We start from the raw sequence: 12,035 nt of genomic DNA, 5'->3' as shown, positions 1-12,035 counted from the left end.
TTTCTGACCACAACTGAATGAAACTGGAAATTAAAATCTCAAGAATATCAAGAACATACATAAACACATGAAGACTGAACAAGATGCTCTGGAAAGAACAGTGGACCATAGAAGAAATCAAAAAAGAAACAGCAGGTCATCACCATGGCATAGTATGCAGTGTCAGCATCCTATGTGGGTGCTGGTTCAAGTCCTGGCTTTTCCACTTCTGATCCAGCTCTCTACAATAGCCAAGGAGATCAATGAGGATGGTTGAAGTGCTTGGGACCCTGCATCCATGTGGAAGACCCGGAAGAAGCTCCTGGATGGATCCTGGCTTCACACCAGTCCAACTCTGGCCATCGTGGCCATTTGGGGGAGTGAACCATTGAATGAAAGCCTTCTCTCTCTCTCTCTCTCTCTCTCTCTCTCTCTCTCTCTCTGCCTCTGCTGCTCTGTAACTCTTCCTTTCAAAAAAGTGAATAAATAAATCTTTTAAAAATATATAAAATAAAAAATAAATAAAAGAGAAACAAAAATGCTATAAACAAATGAGGATAGCAATACAGCATATCAACAATATGTAAAAGTAAAAGCAGTGTTAAGAGGAAACATTACAGCAATTGGTGCCTACCTCAAAATTGGGAAGGCACTAATTAAATAAGCTATCAATGCATCTAAGGATGTAAAAAAAACAACAAACCAAACCCAAAATTAATAGGAGGAAAAAATAAAAATTAGAGAAGAAGTAATCAAAATTCAAACCAAAAAGCAGTATAAAAACAATGAAATGAAGAGTTATTTACTTGAAAAAAAATAAAGTTGATGCATCATTGGGCAAACTAACCAAAACGGGGGGGAGGGATAGACCCAAATCAAACTATCCCTATTTGCAGATGACATGATGCTACCTAAGGGAAACCAAAAGACTCCACTATGAGACTATTGGACTAAGAGATGAATAAGGAAATGTAACAAGAGATATCACAGAAATAAAAATGATAATCAGGAATCACTTATAAAGAACTATATGCCAACAAATTGGAAAATCTAGGTTAAACAGATTTCTGGACACACACAATCTAATAAACTGAGTCATGAAGAATTAGGAAACCTAAACAAGCCAATATCCAGACAGAGATTGAATTAGTCATAAAGGCTCTCGCAACAAAGAAAAGTCCAAGAATGGCTTCCATACTGAATTCTACCAGACATTTAATGAACTAATTACAATAGTTTCTCAAATTATTCAAAACAATTGAAAGGGAGAGAATCATCTCAAACTATTTCTATGAAGCCAACATCACCCTAATTCCTAAACCAGGAAAAGATACAACAGAGAAAGAGAACTATAGTCTGGTATCCCTGATGAACATAGAAGCAAAAATACCAGCTAAGAACAACACATCAGAAATAGCATTCACCTTGAGAAAGTATCTGTATGCAGTAATGGTTCAAAATTTGAAAATCAAAAATGTGATAAATCAGATTAACAAACTGAATAAAAATCATATGATTATTTCAATATATGCAAGAAAGCATTTGATAAAACAAAACATCCTTTCATGATGAAAACCTTAAGCAAACTGGCTATAGAATCAACATTTCTCATCAATCTCGGCAATTTATTTCAAACCCACAGATAGCATCTTATTGAATGCAGAAAGTTGGAGGCATTCCAACAAAGATCCAGAGCCAGAAAAGGATGGCCACTCTCACCACTGCTATTCATTATAGTCAAGAAGTTTAGCCAGAGTCACTAGGCAAGAAAAAGAAATCAAATGTTACAAATTGGAATGGAGGAAATCAAACTATCCCTATTTGCAGATGACATGATGCTACCTAAGGGAAACCAAAAGACTCCACTATAAGACTATTGGACTTCATAAAGGAGTTTGGTAAACTGACAGGATATAACATTGACACACAAAAAGCAATAGCCTATGTTTACATGGACAATGTTTTGGCTGAAAATGAACTAAGATCCATTCCACACACAAAAACTGCAAAACATTAAATACCTCAAAATAAATTAAACCAAGGAATTCAAAGATCTATATGATTAAAATTATAAAGCACTAAAGAAAGATACAGCAGTCAAAACAAATAGAAAAAAATCATCCATGTTCATGAATTGGCAGAATTAATATCATATCTTCAAAATGTTCATACTACCCAAATCAAATTGCAGATTCAATGTTATCCTAATTAAAATACCAATGACACTATTCTAAGACAAAAAAAGCTGAAATTTATATGGAAACACTAGACACAAAATAACAAAAACAAAACTGGAGGTATCACAATACCACATTTCAAGACATACTACAAGACACTTATAATCTAGACAGCCTGGTACTTGCAAGAAATAGACATGTAGAACAACAGGACAGAATAGAAACTCAATTAAAAGATCTACAGCCAACTAACCTTTGACAAAGGAATTAAAATCAGTCCCTGGAGAAAGGACAGTATCTTCAATAAGTGGTGCCTGGAAAACTGTATCTCCACATGCAGAAGTATGAAACAAGACTACTACATTATACCTTAGATCAGAATGAACCCAACATGGATCAAAGACCTAAATCTATGAACCAAAACCATCAAATTATGGGAGAACATTGGGGAACTGCTGCAAGATATTTGCATAAGCAAAGGCTCCTTGGAAAAGACCCAAGAAGCACAGACAATCAAAACCAATATTGACAAATGAGATTACAGTAAGTTGTGAGGCTTCTGAACTGCAGAAGAAACACTTAGTAATGTGACTATGCAGCTGACAGAATGGAAGAAAATAATTGCAAACTATGAAACTAATAAAAGATTATTATCCAGAATCTATAAAGAAGTCAAGAAACTCAACAGCAACAAAACAAACTATATAGTAAAGAAATGGGCAGGGGCAAGCACTGTGGCATGACAGGTGGGGCCACTGCCTGCAGTGCCAGCACCCCATGTTGGTGCAGTTTGGGTCCTGGCCACTCCACTTTTGGTCCAGCTCTCTGCTGTGGCCTGGGATGGCATTGGAGAATGGTCCAAGTCCTTGGGCCCCTGAATCCACATGAGGTACCTGGAGGAAGCTCCTGGCTTTAGATTGGTGCAACTCCAGTTGTTGTGGCTGATAGGGGAATGAACCAGTGGATGGAGGACCTCTCTCTCTCTCTCAGCCTCTCCTTTTCTCTCTGTGTAACTATGACTTACAAACAAAAATAATTAAATATTAAAAAAAAACAGAATGGGCAAAAGACTTGAACAGGCATTTTTCAAGAGATGAAATTCAAATGGCCGACAGATATATTTAAAAAAAAAATGCCCAGGATTACTATCCAACAAGGAAATGCAAATCAAAGCCACCAAAAGGTTCCACCTCACCACAGTAAGAATGACTCTCATATATCTATTAACAATAAATGCTGGAGAGAATGTGGGGAGAAGGTACAATAATCCCTTATTGGTGGGAATGTAAACTACTGCAGCCATTGTAAAACACAGTATGGAGATACCTCAGAAATCTGAAAATAGATCTACCATATGACCTGGCAATTCCACACTTGGGAATTATCCAAACAAAATGAAATCAGGATATGAAAGAATTATCTGTACCTGCATGTTCATTGTAGCGCAATTCACAATAGCTAAGATATGGAATCAACTCAGATATTGATCAGTTGATGAATGGATAAAGAAATTATGAAATATTATGAAATTTATATGATATATATCATATATACCATATAAATATATGTATATATAAATCATATATATACATATATATCATATATATATTAATATGAGAGACTATGGAATACTAATCAGCCATAAAAACAATGAAATCCTGCTACCAAAAAAAAAATGGATGCAACTGGAAACCATCATACTTAGTGAAATAAGCCAGTCTCGAAAAGACAGGTATCATATGTTTTGCCTGATCTGTAGTAACTGACTATCTGAAATGTAATGTATTACAGAGAAATGCACATTTTGAGATTTAAGGAATATTTGTATCTTTTGTCTCTACTGTTGAGGAACAGTGCTTTTTTCATCATACTTTGTTGAATTCTTTACTTAGTGTAGGGTTAATTTTACGAGAATAAAGTAAATTGAAAATAGATCTTTGTAAATATTAAGAGTGGTAATAGGAGAGGGATGAAGAACAAGGGTGAAAGCATGGCAAGAAGAGTCATGGGGTGACAAGTAGTATGTTTCTAAGTCTGTATATATGAAAAACATGAAATTTGTATATCCTGAATATATAGATGTATGTATATATACATATATACACACACATATATACACACACACACTAGATAGATAGATAGATATAGAGAGAGAGAACCAGAATATTCAAATATTCTGGTTTAGACATGAAGTCTTGTCCTGTTGATACCTTCTAGCACCGCTGTTCTTTGAAGTATAATTCTTCCATGTTTGAAGAATTAAAAATGGATTGCTGATTACAACATATAGTATTAAAGGAATGTAGTTAACATTCCTAGAAATATTAGCATTGTAATTCTGTACTAATGTGTATCTCAAATCCATTCCTTGACCCAGATTCAAATGTAAGAGTTCCTTCAGGTAGTGCTCAAGTATATGATATTCTCATTCTTGAAAATACAGTGGTTATTAAGCAAACTAGAGCTGAGTCAGGAATTCAATTATGATTTCCTGGAAGTATAAAGCAAGCATATAATAAAATCTGTACAAATCCCTTTTCTTCAGGTAAATTCAAGGAATTATAGCCTTTTCCAGTAACATTCATTTTGCTTACATTCTCATATTAGTGGGTGTATTTGCTTATGAAGGTATCTGTAAGTAAAGCACACAAGGAACAGAGAAAACACAATGCAGCAACAATGCCCTATTTGAGAAATCAACTCTATTTCTTTTATAACTGCAGGCACAATAGCTCTTTTATGTACAATTCATCTACTTTATGTGTCAATCATTAAAAACATATTAAAATATTTTGAATATGAAGGCCTGTGCAGATAACAGAGATTAAAGTTATCTTATCCAGGAAAGGCAACTTTCTTGGGTGTGTGTTGCAACTGCCTTCCAGTGCCAAGTTCATATAATGTGTCTTTAATGTATTACATACAGTGTATTTTCATATGGAAAGCCCAATGCTAAGTGCATGCAGTGTTAAGCATTCCCTTACTTCAGCGTGAAATACTAATGGTGTATTATAATGGTGTCAGCTTGTATTACACTGGGGAGAATCTTCATTCCTTTAGATAACTTCAAGCAAAACACTGTTTTCCAGTAATACTCATTTCCTCTTAATTCTTTGATTGTGTTCTTGTCACATATTAAAGTTTATATTCATTCATAAGCCAATTAATGAATATTCAAAAATAATGAATATACCTACTGTATTCAAATTGAGAAACTAATCCTGTTGATATTATAACTTAAGGCACAATAGAACTTTCAAGTATGATTTATTTAACCAATGTTTGAATAATGGAAAACGTATTATTTATTAACCACTGTGTAGTGAAAGAAGAGAATTCAGTTAATCTTTTTCAAGAAAAATGATTTTGTAAGTGTGTCCTGATGTGCACTGCAAATCCATTATGCCAATTTCATCCACACCACATCTTTCAAGTATTCCACATGTGTCTGTGTTTTCATATTTGAAGTGTTCATATGGTTAAGGCAAGCATTCCCTTAAATTGGCATTGAAACCAAACTTTGTAAGCTTATATTAAACAAGGTGTAAACAGGGTATACACTCCACTTCTTTTTTTTTTTTATTTTTTTTTGACAGGCAGAGTGGACAGTGAGAGAGAGAGACAGAGAGAAAGGTCTTCCTTTGCCGTTGGTTCACCCTCCAATGGCCGCCGCGGCCAGCGCGCTGCGGCCGGCGCACCGCGCTGATCCGATGGCAGGAGCCAGGAGCCAGGTGCTTTTCCTGGTCTCCCATGGGGTGCAGGGCCCAAGCACCTGGGCCATCCTCCACTGCACTCCCTGGCCACAGCAGAGGGCTGGCCTGGAAGAGGGGCAACCGGGACAGAATCCGGTGCCCCGACCGGGACTAGAACCCGGTGTGCCGGCGCCGCTAGGCGGAGGATTAGCCTAGTGAGCCGCGGCGCCGGCCGACACTCCACTTCTTGAGAGTAGTTCAGGCAAATCACTCCTTTGAATCAACACTCAACATGAACTGCATTCTGACATTTGTACAATTATTACTTATGAATATAGAGAGAGAGAAAGGAAAGAGAGAGAGAGAGAGAGAGAGAGAGAGAGAGATCAAAGAACCCACAAAGAAACCTCAGTGTTGCTAGTGGGTTCCAATTGAGACATAAATTCTGGTAACGTCAGGTACCACTACTCTTTCAAGTATGATTCAACTACTCTGCATTTGAAACATTGGAAATGTTTTATTATTGATGCCTATGTACTTAAAGTAGGGAATTCACTTAATATATTTAGGAAAACAAAAATTGTAAGCCTGGCATAATGTATTATATTTAACTGCATTCTTTGTAGTACCTTTAAACTTAGCATATCTTTCTGGTATAACACATGCACATTACATTTCTTTACTGGACAGCACAGTGCTTACTAAGGACATTTAATGTTGAGCTTTCTCATGAGTTGGCAAGGTAAATTAATGAACCCTTCTACTACACTGGCATAAATTCCACTCCTTGACAAAAAATTGAGGGAAAACACTCCTTTTCATTAGCATTCAATTCTCCTCTACGGTTAAGTGTATAAACTTATTGCATTTGAGGGTCTGTGTAACTAAAGCAAATACAGACAGAAATCAATGGAGCAATCAAAATCTATGTGAGTAGTTAATTCTATTCTTTGAAATAAATTCAGGCACAATAGCTGTATCTGTTACAATTTATGTTTATGCTATTTGAAGCACTGGAATCACATTGCTTACTCAGCGCAGCTAGTGTTAAGACAAAATGAAAACTAATATTGTAATCCTGTAATAAACTAGATATAAACTCCAGACCTAGAGAGATCTTCAACAAAATCAGCATTTTTAGAAACATTCATATACTTATTGTTGATATATGTATTGTTAAATGCAGCCTATATACCTAAAGCAGCCATGAACATATACAGAAATCTCAGTATAGCAACAATGTTCTTATTGAGTAATAATATTCTTTGAAGTGACATCAGGCACAATAGGTTTTGTAATGTGGCTCATGTACATGACATTTGAAACATTAAACATCTACATACTAAGCACAGTGTTGCCTGTGAAGGCCTCAGTACCTAAAGCAATCAATCAACAGAAAATTCATTGTGGCATTGCTGATCTAAATGAGAAACTAACTCTACTTTTTGAAAGTACTTAAGGCACAACAGTTATGGTGTTTGAAGCAGTGGAAACCCTAACAATAAATAATTGTAACACAAGTTTCACTGGTATTGTTAAGAATAGTTCTATCCTAGACATTAGCCTAGCCTTGACATAAATCATGTCCCTAACTTTAACACTAGCAACAACACTAAGCCAAACCTAGCCCCAAACCTAGTCTTAACCCAAATATTTACTCTAATATTTTTTTAAATTTATTTGACAGACAGACAGAGAGAAAAAGGTCTTCCTTCCATTGGTTCATGCCCCAAATGGCTGCTATGCCCAGAGCTATGCTGATTCGAAGCCAGGAGCCAGGTGCTTCTCCCTGGCCTCCCATGTGGGTACAAGTGCCCAAGAACTTGGGCCATCCTCCACTGCCTTCCCAGGCCACTGCAGAGAGCTAGACTGGAAGAGGAGCAACCGGGACTAGAACCTGGTGCCCATATGGGATGCCAGTGCTGCAGGCGGAGGATTAGCCAAGTGAGCCATAGTGCCAGCCCCACTCTAATTTTTCTTTATCTATTTATTTGAAAGACAGAGTTACAGGGAAGCAGGGGCAGGGAGAGAGAGAGAGAAATGTTCCATATGCTGGCTCACTCCCTGAATGGCTGCAATGGTCAGAGCTGGGCCGATCTGAAGCCAGGAGGTATGAGCTTCTTCAATTCCGGGTCTTCGACATGAGTGCAGGGGCCAAAGGACCTGGACCATTTTCTACTGCTTTCCTAGACCACAACAGAGAGCTGGAACAGAAAGTGGAGCAGCTGGGACGCAAAACAGTGCCTATATGAGATGTCAGCACTACAGGCAACAACTTTTACCTGCTACACAACAGTGTTGCCACCTAACTCTAACCTTAACTCCAATCCTATCTCCAAACCTAATACTAACTCTAACACCACCATAGCAATAGATATAATCTTAGTTGTAGGCCAAATCCTAGCAATAACAGGTTATAATATATAACAGAACTCTATCCAACCCACTATCCATAAAACTAATCCTACTCCCTAACCTAACCCTAGCACTAGTCATTAATCTAACACTAGCCCTACCTTAACCTAACTGCAATTGTAATCCTATTACTTACCACAGTGTTAACCTATTCCTAACTCTAAAACTAAATGTATTTCAAATTGTATTTCCATTGCAACCCCAATCTAGCTGTAATCAGGTCTCTAGCTCTAACCCTAAATGTATACTTAACCTTTACCCAAACCCTAACCACAGCCTTTTTTAAAAGAAAAGATTCTTATTTACTTATTTGAAAGTCAGAGATACACAGAGAGAGAAGGAGATGCAGAGAGAAAGAGAGAGGTCTTCCATCCACTGGTTCACTCCCAAATTGGCTGCAATGGCCAGAGATTTGGCAATCTGAAGCCAGGAGCCAGGAGCTTCTTTCAGGTCTCTCTCCTACATGGGTGCAGGGGCCTAAGTACTTGGGCCATCTTCTACTGCTTTCCCAGGCCAGAGCAGAGAGCTGGATCATAAATGGAGCAGCCAGGACTAGAACCAGTGCCCATATGGGATGCCAGCACTGCAGGTGATGGCTTTACCTGCTACACCACAGTGCCAGCCCCTATCCACAGCCTTAGCACTGACCCAAAACATAATCTGAATTGCATTTCAAATAATGACCCTAACTGTAATTCTAACCATAATCATAACATTGTCTCTAGCCCAGAACCTCACCAAAGTCATAGCATAGTGCTAATTTCTAGCCCCAACCCTAACTCTAATCACTAGTTTTGAATTTACAATAGCTTGAACAGTAACCCTAACCCTAACTGTAGCCTTAGCCCTAATTATAATCATGGATTCAATTTCAATGCTACACCTGTTGCAAAGCATAAACCTAACCTTATCAGTGGCTTTAACCCAACTCCTAAACCTACTCATAGGGTTATAGTAGGCATAATCCTAACCTTAGCCATAATGCCAACACTAAACCAAATCCTAAACCCAATAGTAGTATTTATCTTCCCTCTACCCATAATGCTAATAAAACTAACCCTAGCCCTCTGACCCTAGCTTGATGCCTACAACTATCACCAGTCCTAACCATAGTTGTAAATTTAATCCTAGGAGTAATGCTAACCCTATCTTGATCCCTAAGCTTTACCCCAGTCCTAGCCCTATACACAACTCTAAAGTCTACCCTATTTCCAGTAATAATCCTCATCCTAAAGCCTAGACCTAACCTTAGACCTAGCTTTCACAATGACTCTAAACCTAGTACTAGGTCTAGCCATAGCCATAGCGATAGCATTAATTCCAAATCTAAATTTATACGTAATGTGATACTAACACTAACCCTAACACTAAAGACAGTCATATCCCTAGCCTCCGACAAAACCTAGCTCTAGCCATAACCCTCATATTCAACCTAAACCAAACTCTAACCCTAACCCCAGTACTATGCATAAATCTATTCCTACTTATAACCCTAACCCTAAATATAAGCAAACCCTAGCATTAGTGTTAGGTTTAACTCTAACCCAAACCATAGCACCTACCCTAGATCTATCTAGAAACCAAAATCTCATTCAAACCTGGCCCAGGCTACCACAGTAATAAATCTAACCCATAATGCTAAAACTAAACGAAAAACCTAGCACTAACACTCATCCTAAACGTAATCCAAATGTTAATAACTTTAACATCTATCTCTTTTTTTTTGACAGGCAGAGTGGACAGTGAGAGAGAGAGAGACAGAGAGAAAGGTCTTCCTTTTACCGTTGGTTCACCCTCCAATTGCCTCCGTGGCTGGTGTGCTGCAGCCAGCACACCGTGCTGATCCGATGGCAGGAGCCAGGTACTTCTCCTGGTCTCCCATGGGGTGCAGGGCCCAAGAACTTGGGCCATCCTCCACTGCACTCCCTGGCCACAGCAGAGAGCTGGCCTGGAAGAGGGGCAACTGGGACAGAATCTGGTGTCCCAACCCGGACTAGAACCCAGTGTGCCAGTGCCGCAACGTGGAGGATTAGCCTAGTGAGCTGTGGTGCTGGCCTAACATCTATCTTAACCACAGACCAAAACCTAATTTTAACCCTGATCCTGCTCTGTCCCTATCCCTAACCATAACCATATTCATAACTCTTATTCTTTTTTTTTTATTTGACAGGCAAAGTTAGACAGTGAGAGAGAGATAGAGAGAAAGGTCTTCCTTCCAGTGGTTCAGCCCCAAATGGTCGCTACAGCAGGAGCTATGCTGATCCAAAGCCAGGAGCCAGGTGCTTCCTCCTGGTCTCCCACGTGGGTGCAGGCACCCAAGCACTTGGGCCATCCTCCACTATCTTCCTGGGCCACAGCAGAGAGCTGGACTGGAAGAGGAGCAACAAGGACTAGAACCCGGCACTCATATGGGCTGCCAGCACCATAGGCAGAGGATTAGCCAAATGAGCCACAATGCCAGCCCCTATAACTCTTATTCTAAAACAAATCCTTACCCTCTTCCTAGCTTTCATCCTTGCACTAATCCTAATCTTTACATTAATTCCAGAATGAACTCTTAACACTAACCTTGACCCTCATCCTGAATAGCAATGGTGAGAGTGAGCATCCTTGTCTTGTTCCAGATCTTAGTGGGAATGCTTTGAACTTTTACCCATTCAATACGTACACCACAGAGTATTACAGAGCAGTAAAAAAATGAAATCCTGTCATTTGCAACAATGAATGAAATTGGAAAACATTATACTTAATGAAATAAGCCTGATTTGTGGTAACAAGTAGAGCACCTAAAAGTTAATCTTTAAAAGTGAAATTTACACTTTAAGATGTGATCACTTTGAAGAGCCCTTGTCTCAACTGTTGAGGAAGATTTTTTTCTTCATACTATTTATTGAACTCCTTACTTAGTATAGAGTTAATCTTATGTGCATTAAGTTAATTGAATATGAATGTTATTAAAACAATAAGAATGGGAATAGGTGAGGAAGGAGGAAAAAGAAAGGTAAAAAAAAAAAGGGTGGGAGGGCGGCAGGGTAATAAGAATCACTATGTTCCTAAAGTTGGATTTATGAAATGAAGTTTTTATTCCTTAAATAAAAGGTTTCTGGGTAAAACAATAAAATAGTCACTTTGTTGAAGGGATCTTTGACTAAAGATAAAATTTTCAATTCAATCATTTGAAAAATCAATGTTTTTTTAACTTTTATTTAATGAATATAAATTTCCAAAGTATGGCTTATGGATTACAATGGCTTCCCCCCCATAACGTCCCTCCCACCCGCAACCCTCCCCTTTCCCATTCCCTCTCCCCTTCCATTCACATGAGGGTTCATTTTCAATTCTCTTTATATACAGAAGATCAGTTTAGCATACATTAAGTAAAGATTTCAACAGTTTGCTCCCACACAGAAACATAAAGTGAAAAATAATAGATGATTTTTTAAATGATGATGAAATCAGATCAGACCTATTGTCATGTTTAATCCCAGTGAGAGTCAAGTTGGGAATTGCTAATTTCTTCTATGGTGGTGCAAACTGTTGAAATCTTTACTTAATGTATACTAAACTGATCTTCTGTTAAAAAAATCAATGTTTTAAAATTGAAAATGTGTCCATCAACCTTAAAATATAAAAAAAGAAAACAAATTAAACACAATGTAAATAGGAGAAAGGAAATTATATGAATCACTTTTGAAAGTAATGAAATAGAAAACAGAAAATGATATAGAAATCTAAAGATATGGAAATCTGCCCGTAAGAACATCAACAGATT

Source organism: Oryctolagus cuniculus, chromosome 19 (assembly GCF_964237555.1).
Source record: "Oryctolagus cuniculus chromosome 19, mOryCun1.1, whole genome shotgun sequence".
Taxonomy (NCBI): Eukaryota; Metazoa; Chordata; class Mammalia; order Lagomorpha; family Leporidae; genus Oryctolagus; species Oryctolagus cuniculus.
This window is presented reverse-complemented; position numbering follows the sequence as displayed.